Source organism: Podarcis gaigeae (assembly GCF_964106915.1).
Source record: "Podarcis gaigeae genome assembly, chromosome: 14".
Taxonomy (NCBI): domain Eukaryota; kingdom Metazoa; phylum Chordata; class Lepidosauria; order Squamata; family Lacertidae; genus Podarcis; species Podarcis gaigeae.
This window is the reverse complement of record NC_139690.1, coordinates 18,267,520-18,281,564: the sequence shown is the minus strand read 5'-3', so window position 1 is coordinate 18,281,564 and position 14,045 is coordinate 18,267,520. Positions and strand designations below refer to the sequence as shown.

Here is a 14,045-nt window from a genome sequence, read left to right as displayed (position 1 = left end):
ATTTCTTACCTGCAACAGGTAACCTGTCTTCCAGGTGTCATTGTTTCTAGGACGCTTTCAGCGTGGAGAACATAGGGCTGGTTTTGATTTTCTTTTTGACTTGCGCTTCGCTGTTTCCTTACTTGACAAGAGAAGTGTAAAAGCTCTATACATCGCCCTCGCTAAGTGTTGTTGCCAACTACTTCTAGGTTTAAGAATATAGATATTGCCTTGTTGGATCAAAATCCTCTGAGAGCTCACACGAAGGACTAGAACAGACTGGCATTCCCATGTTGTTTATCCTCATCACCTGGTATTCACTGGTATACTGCCTCTGAAACTGGATGCTCCATTAGTCATCACGACTCGTTCAGACTTGTGCTTAGAGGGAGAGAGGAGGAAGGAAGACACTAAATGGAATTGTTAACCAGCTATTTGGCTTCCCGGAAGCAGGTAGCAGGTTTTCTGAATCATCTCACGGCCAGCGCGCCCTGTTATGCAGCAGAAGACCTGAGTTCAAATTCTAATTCAGTTCTGCCTGGACTGGGTTGAAGTGATGGTCTAGTGTGATTTATATACTTAATTTAGTTTTTAGAAACCTTCACACCCACTTTCCGGAAGCTCAAGGCAGTTTGTAAACACAACAACATCGCAATAAAGCAACTCCTCCTTGGTCTCGGCTTTCGCATCTGTAAAATGGCTATAAGACACTTCCTGTTTAGACTGAAATGGGAGATGCCGGTGTTCAAGCTTGCTCTGCTACAGCGTATAACTTTCCTCCAGGAAAGGGGTTTGAAGCAATCCACCTCTCTCACTAGGCTATTTGGTATACGACAAAATAAATAAATAAATAAAATGACAGAACATTCTAAGAAAACCTCCATGAAGAAAAACTGCTGCCTCCGGTCTTGTGAGACGCGACCGTCTTGATTCCGCAGGCAATTTTAACCTGGAGATTGATGCAGAGTTAAGCCAACATAAATGTGCGAGAACTTCAGAGCGGGCGCCAGACAGGATTTCCCAAAAGTGAGTGAAAATGAAACCACTAATCTAAATAGGTGGTTGTAATTTTCAACCACACATTTTCAACGGGTGTGGTTGTAAGATGTACCTGGTACCTTCCTCTTACACTGGATTCACTTTCTATATACTTTCTGAAGGGGTAGTGTGGTATAGTGGCTAGAGCGTTAGACTAGCGTCAAAAAGACCTGGCTTCGCATGCGCAGCTGACCACGAACACCGTGGCCCAGTCACTCTCTCTCAGCCTCAGCTACCTCACAGGGTTGTTGTGAGGATATAATAGGGGGGGGGGGGATAGGGACTGGACGTGTGCGCCGCCCTGAACTTCTTAGAGGATAGGCGGGGTGTAGTAATATAAAAATAAAATATTTGCACTACTGAGTGGTGGGGGAGGAGTTTCGGCGAAGGATCAGCCTTCTAGTATTCTTTGACTGCCTTGATGGTGTGAACAGAAGGGTAGTTAAAGTGATAATTAATGTGCTGATCATTTGAATGTCCCATTATTAATAAGATAATTGGTTTTGTAAAAGGGCTGTTGGGGAACGCACCGGGCAACGCCTCGCCTTGCAAAACGAGTTGTCTCCTGGCTGGAGAATCTTTCTGTGAACTGCCCACAAAGCCAAAAGCGAATTAAGACCCCTCGGTGCGGACACAAGGTATTGTTTCCGGAAGCAGCGGTGACGGGAATGGAGGATTCCGGTTCCCCTACCACGCCACCCCTACTTCCACATCTCGAATAGCAAAGTCCGCTGCAAGCCAAGGGCGGAAATTGAAGCCGCAGATGGAATGCGTTTTAGGGCTTTGTTACCTGTCCAAGGTGCTGAATCGGGATTCCGATCGATGGACGGACGTGAACAAAGTTTAAATGGTGCATGCTGACAACTTTGACCCTAGGGAAGCAGCCACGGGACAGCACTTTGTGCAGCTCTGTCCAAGTGGATTCCCTAGGCAAGGAAAGTGTGTATCACAATCTTTTAACACGTCACATGACTCCTTGTTATTTGATCCAGCATTTTTGTTGTTGTTGTGGGTAAAGATTTTTATTCCTTCAGCTTTACAGTGTTTTAACCCAAGCTGTAAGATGGTGAAGCTGGTTAGAATGTAGCCACTGCAATGTATGATAAATGTCTTCAGCATAAATGGGAGGATTTGTGTATTAAATGTGAACTTCCTTCAATATGTTAAAAAGGCAGCTTGGCAATATCCAAAATTGTGGGTGAATTTAGTCAATGATCAGTTAAAAGCCAGGTGATTAGCCAATCAAAGCTTCAGTCCTGTACCAAATTACCTGAGAGTAAGCCCCACTGAAATCACACAAACACTCCATCTATTTCCCCCTCCTCTCACACATACTCCATATACCATACACAGAGACAGACAAATAGAAATGGAACATCTTATTTCATATAAAGCTGCCTGAAATCTAGGATCTTCTTCAAAGCTTTACTTTCAGAGATTAGATAGCTGATGACTGAGGAGAAAGCGTCTTCAGTGGCGAGGCCTTATTTAGTTAGGTTCAACGGTAGTACCTTTCTGGTTAAGTTTTTAATTTGGTTAACTTTTTAATTCTCACAGACTTTTAGTGTTTGATGGTGAAGCTTGCTTTCATTGGTTGATGCTGACAAATTTATCCTGGTTTTAGATGGTTTCCCCGTCGGTTCTGTTATTTTAAATTACATCTTCATGGGTTGTTTTTTTATTTTAATGCTTTTATGATTTTTTAAAAAGCAAACTGTTTTGGATATTTTGAACACTGAATTCTGAAACATAATCCCCACACCAACACACACAACTATAGTTCTTTTATAAGAATATTCTTCCTTCCTCTCAATACCTGCTTTGTTGCCTAGGTTTTGTTCTGGATACTTGATTTGCCAGAGTCTTAACATTTTTATTAACGTTAACAACAGGACACGAGAAGGCAATATAGGATTCTGGGCTCATCTCAGCAAGCAAATATTCCCCAGATTATTTTAAAATAAATGCATGTTTTTAATTGGCTGCTGTTCTACCATTTCATTAATTGCTTTAACTACTGTGGATTTATAATGATTATTATGGCAGTGTATTTGTATTGATTTTACTCTTAGTAGCTACCTAAGGCATGCTCTCATGAAAAGCACAGTTATAACTTGGGGCAGCTAGATTCAAACTCAAGTTCCATTTTGAATGTGCCTGCAGTTTTAGATGATTTTCGGTGCCCTGGAAAGGGTATTTGGGGTCCTATTCTCTGACTGTTAGTAAGGATCAAAATGGCAGGTACTAGGAAATCACCTTTTCTGATGTTTTCCTCTGATCTTAAATGGTGTTTGAAGAAACTTCTTTCCTAACATATCCTGGCTCTTGTATACATTATTATGCTGTGTGCTTGTCTTGAAGGTTTTTATTATGTAAGGCACCTTCTGAAGAACTTTATTTCTAAAAGCGGGGTCCATAAAACTAGCAACAACAACATTTTTAAAAAATATGCTACTGTTTGAAAAGACGGTGTACAAAATTAAAAGCACTAGAGAGAACAATACAATGACAGCCATCTAAACAACAACAGCAACCCACAGATGGCAGCCAAAGGATCTAATAACATTTCAAAACTTCAAAGCAGAATTGTATCTCAGTGTTTTGTTTTTTTTAAACACTTCCCACAGACTGCCTCAGAGGAGTCTGGGGCATTGTTTCAGGCAGCAAAGCAGTGGCCAGATGGGTTTTTCCTTGCTGTTATCCTTCATCCACTGAGAAGAGGACTGGGGTTCTCACGTTCTGCACCCTCAGAGGCATAAAAATTACTGAGGTGCACCAGTCACAAAATAGCAGCGCAAAGACAGAGTCAGACTCAGCAACAAAATGGAGATGGCGATTGGCACAATCAGTTGGCAATTACTGATACCGTTTTCTGTTGTTATCTAATCCTCCTTCGGAAATTTTGTGATTTCCTTATGACAGGGAGTTCCATAGTTCTTCTTTTCTCAAGCTAAGTACATGCATGTTGGTTCTGGAGGTATTATGATTCAGACTTCTAATTTCAGACAGAATTTGCTTATTGGGGGGCTATAAGTGGAGGTTTTTATTTTATTTTTCTCTTCTCCTCCCATGCCTCTCAAATCATTTTTGCTCGTCTCTTTCTTCTTCCATTCCCCTTTCACGCTTAACCTGTACCATTATCCCCACCCACAAACAACCATTTTCTTTCATCCCTCCTCCCTGCCACCCCTTTCCCCTCTTAAATAGCATCCCTCTCTTACCCTCTTCCTCTCTGTTCCAAGTCAATTATTACTGCTTTCGGAACTGCTAGCATCTGTCTAACCTAAAGGTTACTACATGGCTAGGTGGTTGGGCTACAGTGCTGAGGTGCACCTGAAGGTGAGCTGCAGCTCACTACTCTCCACAATGTGGGAAATGCTGGCCTACAAGTTACCCAACACTCCCTTGCGACTCCATAGTGCAAGGGAATACAGCATTGGAGAGCAAGCTGTCTTGCAGGGAAGCCTGTCTGCCATTTTTGATCCTTTTCTTGAGGAACTCTTGATAAACTTCCAGAGAAGTCCAGGGCTCCCAATTTTAATTTTTGTAACACTGGCTGTTGTTGTTTTTTACTACAGAAACTATATTTATTACAAGTACTTATGCAAATGCCAGACATGAACTTAAAAGAGGCATTCCCTCCTGTGTCTGACACAGATTATGCCTCATATAAGATTTCTCTTCTAAGAGATTATGTTTCTTATAAGATGGTGCCTGTTATACAACATAGTTGCATCATCAGTAAAACAAGTCCCTTTAGAACTTTTTCCTCACCTGCAAACTGATATTTAATTAGTTGATGACTTGATTAACATTTGCACTTTAGGTGACTAAATTCATTAATTGTGTGACAGCCCTATTACCTATGTCCTATAGTATATCATGGACTGATTCTCTTAGTGTTGATTCTGATGTGGTTAAAACAGCACCAGCTGCAGAGGAGGCAGCTATCGGATGGCTTGAGGGAACTCTGAAGATTTTCAGTACTACGTTTTAACAAAATCCCTGAAGGAGCACCCCCTCAAGCAGCTCGATAAGGACTGAGCATGCTCAGTGGGCATGGAATGTTGGCTAACTGGTGGAGGTGGCAGGGGAACTGGACAGGACAACTAGTGGAATGGAATGGAGTATCCTGGTAGGGGACATGACTGGCTAGCTGGAACCCTGGACAGGAGCACTCCTCCACATATCGGTCCACTTCTGTCTTTCTAGTGGAGAAAAATCACAGCTCAATGGCAGAGTGTGTTTTTCATGGGTAGGAAACTCCAAGTTCAATCCTTGGAATGTCCAGTGGGGGGGGGGGGATATGTCAGGCAGGAGGTGAGTGGGGAGAAAGTTTGCTTGAGAGCTGTTGCCAGTCAGAGTAGAGAAGACTAGGTTCCATGGACAAATAGCCTGACCCAGTATATAGCAGCTTCCCATGTTCCTGTGAGTTGAACTGAATCATGGGTCTCCTTGTTTTTCCAGTATTTTGTCCAACTCCTTACTTTGAGAGAAGGGTACCCATGTTGACTTGTCCGCAAGGAACCCTCAATGTCATGGAGTGGTTGGATGCAGAGGAATGGTGGGAGGAACTAGTGAAGGGAAGGAAGCTCAGATCCTGGGAAGTGGTGGTGGAACACCAATGATTGGTCAGAGGGAGAAGAGGGAGATGCCTGGGAAGAGGAGGACTCAGAAGCTGAAGAGGTAACAGGGTTTAGTGAGAAGGGAGAATCTGTGGCAGACAGAAGTCCAGAATCAGATGCAGAAGTTGAAGCAGGGGAGGAGGGAGGCCAAGAAGCAGAGCTGAGTCAGGCTGGTGAAGAGTCATGCATGCCTCCCTCCCCCTGTTGTGACAAGCTCCCCTCCCACCGGTCTCCTAGAATCAGAAGAGGCATGAAAAGCGTGGAGGAAAGGTTGGCTTTATGCAGGCACAGTCTCCAATTGCTTTGGGGAAAACCCTGGAGAGGAGGGGATTTAGATGGCTGTGAGGAAGAGGGGATTTTCAGTCTTGGCAACTGATCCATGGGGCAAGACCTACCAGGGAAGAGCTGCTGTGTTCATTAGGCCTGATGCTACACCAAGACAGTGCAGATTGTGTTCTTGTTAATAAACAGCTAACTTCAACTTGTATGGTGTGATTTACTGCCAGCTCACTCCTGACACTTGACCACCACAGAGTGATTGATGCTATGAGGGTAGGATTTTGAGGCTGAGGTCCAGGGCCCCACTGAGCAGAAGGGCACCTAAGCACTGCAGGTTTGGCTAACTCTATTTTGAAGGAAGTGAGGTATATGCATTAGCATCTAATGTAGTCAAGGTCTCCCTCAACAAGACGGGGGAGAAATGCAATTTGTATTTAAATTTGAATCTATCAAATTCATACTTTCTGAAACTATATGCGAACCGAAACAAAGCCATCATTTGTAATTTGCATTTATCCAGATTTTGCAGTGCAGTTCTCCCAGCAAGCAATGCATTACATTAGGGAAGACCACTTGCAAAAATGTGTACATTAGTCAAAAATTCATACAAAAGTATGTTCATTGGGAGAAATTGGCACTAAAATGCTGAATTTCCATGAGGGTAAAATAAACAAATCACAGAAATGCAGCTAACTGAATTTAAGATTGGAAGAATGAGAAATTGAGAGGACTGGAATTGATAGACTCTTTAATCCCTACACTGGAATCACTGCTGGGTCTGAATGTAAAGCCATGTAAACTGACAGCATCATCTCAATCAGAAATGGGGAGCTGTGGCCCTCCAGATGTTTTTGGGCTACAGCTCCCATCAGCTCCAGCCAGGATGGCGACCCTTCTCTGTCGTTGGTCTAAAACATTCCCAGCACCCTATCTTTCAAAGGAAGATTGGCAGAGTGATGAGCAAGCTATTTTTCAGTGACAGTCGCCCACCATAACTGATCTTTCCATTAAGGAATCACTGCTATGTTTCCAAGGAACCGCATGGGTTTCCTGGGGCACAGTTTGGTGTATCTAGACAGCACCCCAACCTACTGTAAATGGGGGCCTTGTTGTTGCAGCCTGCCTCTGATTGCAGGTGTGGGTTCATGTGGGCCCAGTTGATGACTTGTTTTCCTTCGGGCTTTCTTCCCCGATTTTCTGCTTGTCACTGAGCGATGAATAGGGCTCTGCCTTGTCTACAAAGAGCCAGACAATGTCTTGTTCTAACCTTGCCGGCAACCAGCATAAATAAATAATAAAAAGGGGGGAGGAGGGGAAGAGGGAGAAGAGTGCCATTATGCATGCTTTGTAGCCTTTCACTGAACATTCCTGAAGGAGAAGCTGCCCACCAGTGGCGAAGGTGGAGGATTGTCTTACAACAGTGCCTCTTCTTAACTCTTTCCATTTCTGCCTGGTGTGGAGGAACTTAAATACACATACAAAAATGAGGTGGTGTCAATACATAGTTTGGAGGATCTGAGTTTTGGACTATTATTCACAACTCTTTTCACAACTGAAAAAGAGGACACTTGTGGGGTGTGAAACACAGAGCAGTCAAATTCAACATTTCTAGAGTGGACATAAAAAGGGGATGTCTGGAGCAGCCAGTTGTAACTTCCTGTTTCTTCCTGGGCTGGGACAAAGTTCCTCTACATGTGACCAGAGGTGGGCGTGACCTCACCTGTACAGGTAACAAAATAGGACAGGGGAGGCAGCCATCTCTGTCTCTGACTCCATTCCTTGAATAAGCAACATCTCCTTCCTGAGATGTGCTCTTGGCTTCCAGCCAAGAGAGGACAAAGGAACTATCTCCTTATGGGATAGATTCCACATGTATATATTTTGTAACTTAAGTCTGCCTTCTGGGATCCATCTGTGAACAGGATGTGTGAGTAAACTATTTTATACTTTTATACAAGACTGTGTCGTGTCTATTCTTTTTATGAGGGAATAAAGGGGAATTACCAGAAAACTTATTTCAGAGGCTTATACAAGCCTGGCAAACCTATCCACTGTGAAAGTTTAAAAGGGGAATGTTACTCTGCTAATTTGTAGAGCTTGTTAACACAAGTTGGGAAGGATATAATTAAACAATATATGCTCTCCTGCCTCCCTGAACATTCTCAAAAGACTGAGAGGAGATAGGATAGCCATCTCAAGGGCTGTCATGTGGAAGATGGAGCAAAGTTGCTATTTCCTGCTCTAGGGGGTATAACTCGCCCCAATGGCTTCAAGTTACAAGAAAGGAGATTCCAATGAAACACCAGCAAAAGCTTTCTGACATTAAGAGCTGTTCCAATAGTGGAATGGTCTCCTGGTCTCCCTCGGGAGGTTGGGAACTCGCCTTCCTTTGAGGTCTTTAAGCAGAGATTGGATGGCCATCTTTCATGGATGCTTTAGCTCAGATTCCTGCACTGAAGGGGGTTGGACTAGACAACAACAACAACAATTTATTAGTTATACCCCACCTATCTGGCTGGGTTTCCCCAGCCACTCTGGGCAACTCCCAACAGAATACTAAAAACACAATAAAAGATCAAACATTAAAAACCTCCCTAAACTGGGCTGCCTTCAGATGTCTTCTAAAAGTCAGATAGTTGTTTATTTCCTGACATCTGATGGGAGGGCGTTCCACAGTGTGGGTGCCACTACCGAGAAGGCCCTCTGGCTGGTTCCCTGTAACCTCACTTCTCACAGTGAGAGAACCACCAGAAGGCCCTCAGAGCTGGACCTCAGTGTCTGGGCTGAACGATGGGGGTGAAGACCCTCCTTCTGATGACCCTTGAGATCCCTTCCAAGTCTACAATTCTGTTATTCAGAGGAGTTTGTCTTAATGGGAAGTGCAGTATGCAGATGTGGTTAGGGTTTAAAATGGGACCTACAACAGAGTATTGCAGCATGGAGTGCCAGACTGGCAGCCATGCCCTGTTTCAGGATATTCCATTCCCTTAAGTTTCCCATTTTCTTCCTTGTAGTAGATATTCCATATTTGACTGTTGAACGTGGTCAGTCCTCATTCGACTGGCCTGGATAATGTTTTTTCTCCCACCACCTCCACCACCACCACCACCACCAAAAAAAACCCCTCTTCTATCTTAAATTTGGGAGTTCTCTCAATCTCTTTTTTCTCAGTAGCCTCACATTGGCTACAAAGTATCATCACTTCAGATGCTGAATTTGATTATTCTTATATTTATTTATTTATTTGAATCCTATTTCTTTAAAGATGGAAAAGCTCCCAGAGAAGATTATATGAAATCAATTACGTACAAGACAGCCCCTCCTAGAGGCTTAAAAGGCAAAATACACCACATAAAAGGAAAAGGGGATTGGGAGGGAAGAGGTGGGAAAGCAAACTCAGGTACCAGTTCTTAAATAGCACATTAATTCATACTACTACAGAGCTTGAGGAAATTACCATAAAGTCAAGATACAAGTCCCTGCCCCAAAGAGCTTACTATCTACAGTTTCAACAAGAAGAGGTGGGAGGAGAAGAGAGGGAAAGGAAAGAGTTATGGGTGGCCAGAATTGAACATTAGCAGATGCAGAAACATATAATCTGGATTTCCCCCCCAGTTGGTGACTGGGATAAAGCAATTTTTCAGTGGCTTCAGGGAAGAGGTGGGTTTGGAGGTGGGTTTTCCAGGCATTAAGATTACCAAGAAAAAGTGGGTGAAAAGCTGGATCTGCAACACTAAAAGCCCAGTCACATCCCATGTAAGTAAGCAGTAGCAACATCAATATTTGTCAGGGACTGGGCAGAGGAGGAATGGTGGAGACCAGCCTGACTTTTCCAGAGAAGAGGAAGACAGTTCAGAATTACAACAGGGGTTTGAGGGACATCGCAGCTCAGAGGAAGATGAGGGGGCTGGGAAATAATGGGAGAGGAGGAGGAGGCAGAGGCAGAGCAGCTGGCTGATACATTATCACTAGAAAACGTTCCAGACCCACCATCTCCCAGGAGCCGGAGAGCCTTAAAAGTAGGAGAGCCAAGGGCTTAGAAGCAAAGGGCCTTCAGTGCCACCCATAGAAGGGATGACGAATGAGGAAGTGGGAGAGAAGGGGAGTGGAGATTGACTCGGGACAATGCCATTATTCAAAGAGGCTGCATTCTCAAGCCTCTCTCTGTAAATATTGAATAAAAAGTAGATGGTAAGGACTTTTCCTTGTATTATCTGTTCCTGTCAACCTGCCACAAGGGTTGGTTCCTCTGCAGCTTGACAGTACTGAAAGGGAGGGGCTCCATACTGTATGCCTCCACATGCCCCTCTTTCAGGTCGATGGGCCACATAGCTCAGTGGCAGAGCAACTGTGATGGAAGCAAAAGGCTCCAGCTTCAATCCCTGGCATCTCCAGACAGGGCTGGGAGTGTTTCCTGCCTGAAACCCTGGAGAGTGGCTGCCAGTCAGTGTTAACAATGTGGAGTTAGGTGGACCAATGGTATAAGGCAGCTTCCTGCATCCCTGTGTTTTGCTGCATATGGGTAAAAGCATTATTTCTGAAGCTAATATATATATATAGTGTGTGTGTGTGTGTGTGTGTGTGTGTGTGTGTGTGTGTGTGTGTATTCTTCTTTCTTCTTCTTTTCTTTTTATTATTTATACCCCGCCCATCTGGCTGGGTTTCCCCAGCCACTCTGGGCGGCTTCCAACTGAATATTAAAAACAATACAGCATTAGACATTAAAAACTTCGCTAAAGAGGGCTGCCTTCACTTGTCTTTTAAAAGTAAAATAGTTGTTTATTGCCTTGACATCTGCTGGGAGGGTGTTCCACAGGGTGGGTGCCACTACCAAGAAGGCCCTCTGCCCGGTTCCCTGTAACCTTAATTCTCGCATTGAGGGAACCGCCAGAAGGCCCTCGGTGCTGGACCTCAGTGTCCGGGCTGAACGATGGGGGTGGAGACGCTCCTTCAGGTATACAGGACCGAGGCTGTTTAGGGCTTTAAAGGTCAGCACCAACACTTTGAATTGTGCTCAGAAACATACTGGGAGCCAGTGCAGATCTCTCAGAACCGGTGTTATGTGGTCCCGGCGGCCACTCCCAGTCACTAGTCTAGCTGCCGCATTCTGCCGCATTCTGCCGCATTAATTGCAGTTTCTGGGTTACCTTCAAAGGTAGCCCTATGTAGAGCGCATTGCAGTAGTCCAAGCAGGAGATAACCAGAGCATGCACCACTTTGGTGAGACAGTCCACGGGCAGGTAGGGTCTTAGTTCGTTTGCTTTTTAGATGATAAACACATGTGTCATAGGAAGTGTTGTCATAGAAGAGGCATTGCCTCTTGGAAGAATGCCTGTTTTAAGAAAGTGATTGCCAGCTGCAGTAGCTATAAGCATTTAGAATTATAAGCATTTTTTAAAACCATTCTTATTTTTTTAAAAAAACACACACCCTGTTGCCTGATTAAGTTATGCTTATTCTGATATTAAATGTACTTTAAAAACAAAACCATTTTGATAATTTGAGTTTGAGTATAATATATATATGTATTTGACAGGTAGGATAACAATAAGGAAAACAAACCTTTTAAAGAATAAGAAAAATGTGTGCTGGTTCAAAAGTTCACAGGCCGACCCAAAATATATTTTTTTAATGTTAAAAGGCCAGTTTGTATATAGATTTTCAAAACAAGGAAGCCTGCAATAATACAACACTTAGCCATTGAACTCTTATTGGGGCTCACTCCTGAGCCGACATGTAAAAAATTGCACTGGACATGAAGCGGGGGGGGGGGGGGGAGGAAAAAAACAAAACAAGGAAGGTATGAGAGAATTGAGCCAGGAATGAGCTAGCCCATGTATATAGGTAGGGTATAAATCCCTCCCCCCAAAAGAATTGAAAAGTGCACCATTCTTAACAGTGGATGTGCTTGTCTCTGATTCCAGACCAGAGAGTCCTGTGCAGTTTGCCTCCCCCTGGGAAAGTCCTGGAACTTGACTGTCCTGAAAGCTGCCTCTGCCAACCCCCCTTCTCTCCAAGTCTCCACCTTTGGGGTCTGATCTCCCAAAGGCTTATTAGAACTGCCCTCCTTGAGGCACTGGGAAGACGCCGCTTGGCAATTAGCTAGAGTGCTTCTCTCGCCTTGCAAAGAGAGAGCCCAAAATGATTGCCAAGGGTTTTTCTCTTCTCTTTCCCTGGGCCTGGACTTGTTCCACTCCCTCTCTTAACATAAGAATGGAGGCAGCTCCTGTGAACTCCCGCGACCTCCTGACCCCCACTCCCCAGCAATGAATGGCGTCCCCTGGCGTGTCCCCCCCCCCTTCGCCTCTCCAGCAGCCTCGAGCCTTGCCTAAATTCCTAATCAGGGTAATTTAATATATCTTAAGCTCCTGGCTGCTTTATTTGCTCTCCTTTTGGAGTTTGTTTTAGGCCTTCCCTGCCTCTCACCCCCATCATTAGAGCACCTTCTTTGAGGGCTGTGAGGCGCTGCTATGAGACCACAAGCCCCTTTTCATCTTCTAAATAAGCTGTGCTACCCTGTCATTAGAATGGTATTCCCAGCCATTGAGGCCTTTCAAGGCCGCCTCTCCCCACCACCACACAGAAAAGAAAGAAAGAAAGAAAGAAAGAAAGAAAAAAGAAAGAAAGAAAGCAGGGGAGGAAGCCCGCTCAGGAGGTGAATAATGCACAATGATAAACTCCATGGCCAAAGCAAATAGCTCCTTCTTCTTCCCGAAGAACGGCTGGACTTGGCACAGACTAGCCCAGGCAGGAAGCGGTACTGGCACAGCGTCTGGGCCAAAGAAGGGAGCATTTACTTCTGCCACTCTGTCTCCCCCTCCAACTCCATTCTTGTGGGTTTTTTTCATAGTACAAAACCCAACTCCATTCAGTTTCTCATTCCTGTGTACAGAGTTGTTGTTGTTTTTTTGGCCAGGGTTAGCCAGGGCTGACCATGAGTCAGAAGGATGTAAGTAGCTCAGGCTGTAGATTTGGGTCACCATTTAGAAAGGTAGCAAACTGCCAAGTTATTATGATTAAATACAGGGCTTTTATTCATCTCGCCGGAACTCAGTTCCGGCACCTCTCAGGTGGACACCGTTCTAAGAGAACAAGGGATGTTTTCATGGTGAGTTCCAGCATCTCTTTTTCTAGAAAAATAGCACTGGTGAAATATTACATCTGCTGTTTGGATTTGCAGCAGGGCTGCAATGTTTAACTGGCTGAAAATATTTTAAATCGATTCAGCATTTCACAAGGTGTCCGCTATTAAGCAGGCAACAGATGTGTGTGTGTGTAGAAAAACTTATAAAAACTGCACTTGGTGAGTATTAACTTAAAGGAGGCATTCTCTTCTGTGAGAGACAGGAGGCAGAATGCCTCTTCTAGAAAGGAAGCTACTGTGATGGGCATTAGAGAAAGTGATGCTTTTCATTGCAGATCTTTGAAGTTCCACAGTCCTAAGCAAACTCACTTAGGGTGTGAAATCCATTCTGGTCCATGGGTCTTATTTCTGATGCTTAAGGGACAACCTAACTTAAGCCTTAGGTGCCAAAATATTGTGGGCTAGCTCAGTTTTCTGCAAGATACATATTCTGTCTAACCCACATTCACACCTCCGCATTCCCACCTCGCGCTGCAACTGAGTACATTAAAATGCCCATAACATTTCCCCCATTCAACTACATCACAACAAGTTCCCCAGCCCCTTCTGCACACAGTCACACTGTTTAAATCCACAGGATCCATGCTTAACTTTAAAACTGGTTTTGATATTGTATTTTTACAATGTAACCCAACCTGGGACCTAATGGTAAAGGGCAGGTAAGGAATCTAAAAAATAGCAACATTATCTGTGGGTTAAAAGCTGCCTGGTTTTTGTGCAGTGTGGCAGACACACACACACACACACACACACACACACACACACATCCCTGGTGCTTATTGAAAAACAGCTAATTGCAAACAGTTCTAGAGCAAAATGCAGCTGAAACACATGGGATATGCCACATTCCTATACATTCCCACTTCTTGGCGCACTGAGATGATGTGAGATCTTATCCCTTCTCTCAGAGACAACTATATAATTCATGAATCAGCACAGACAGGAAACAAATTTCCGCACATTCCAAATCTGGCAACATT

The 14,045-nt window shown here is 44.1% G+C and overlaps 1 long non-coding RNA gene across 1 annotated transcript in view; it reads left to right on the top strand.

The window, feature by feature from the left end:
- Window positions 1-841: 841 nt before the first annotated feature.
- LOC310831827 overlaps window positions 842-14,045 on the top strand; it is a 90,661-nt gene continuing 77,457 nt past the window's right edge. The window contains exon 1 of the long non-coding RNA XR_014557998.1: window positions 842-1,005. This is a non-coding gene — a long non-coding RNA (uncharacterized lncRNA). The remainder of the gene's footprint in view (window positions 1,006-14,045) is intronic.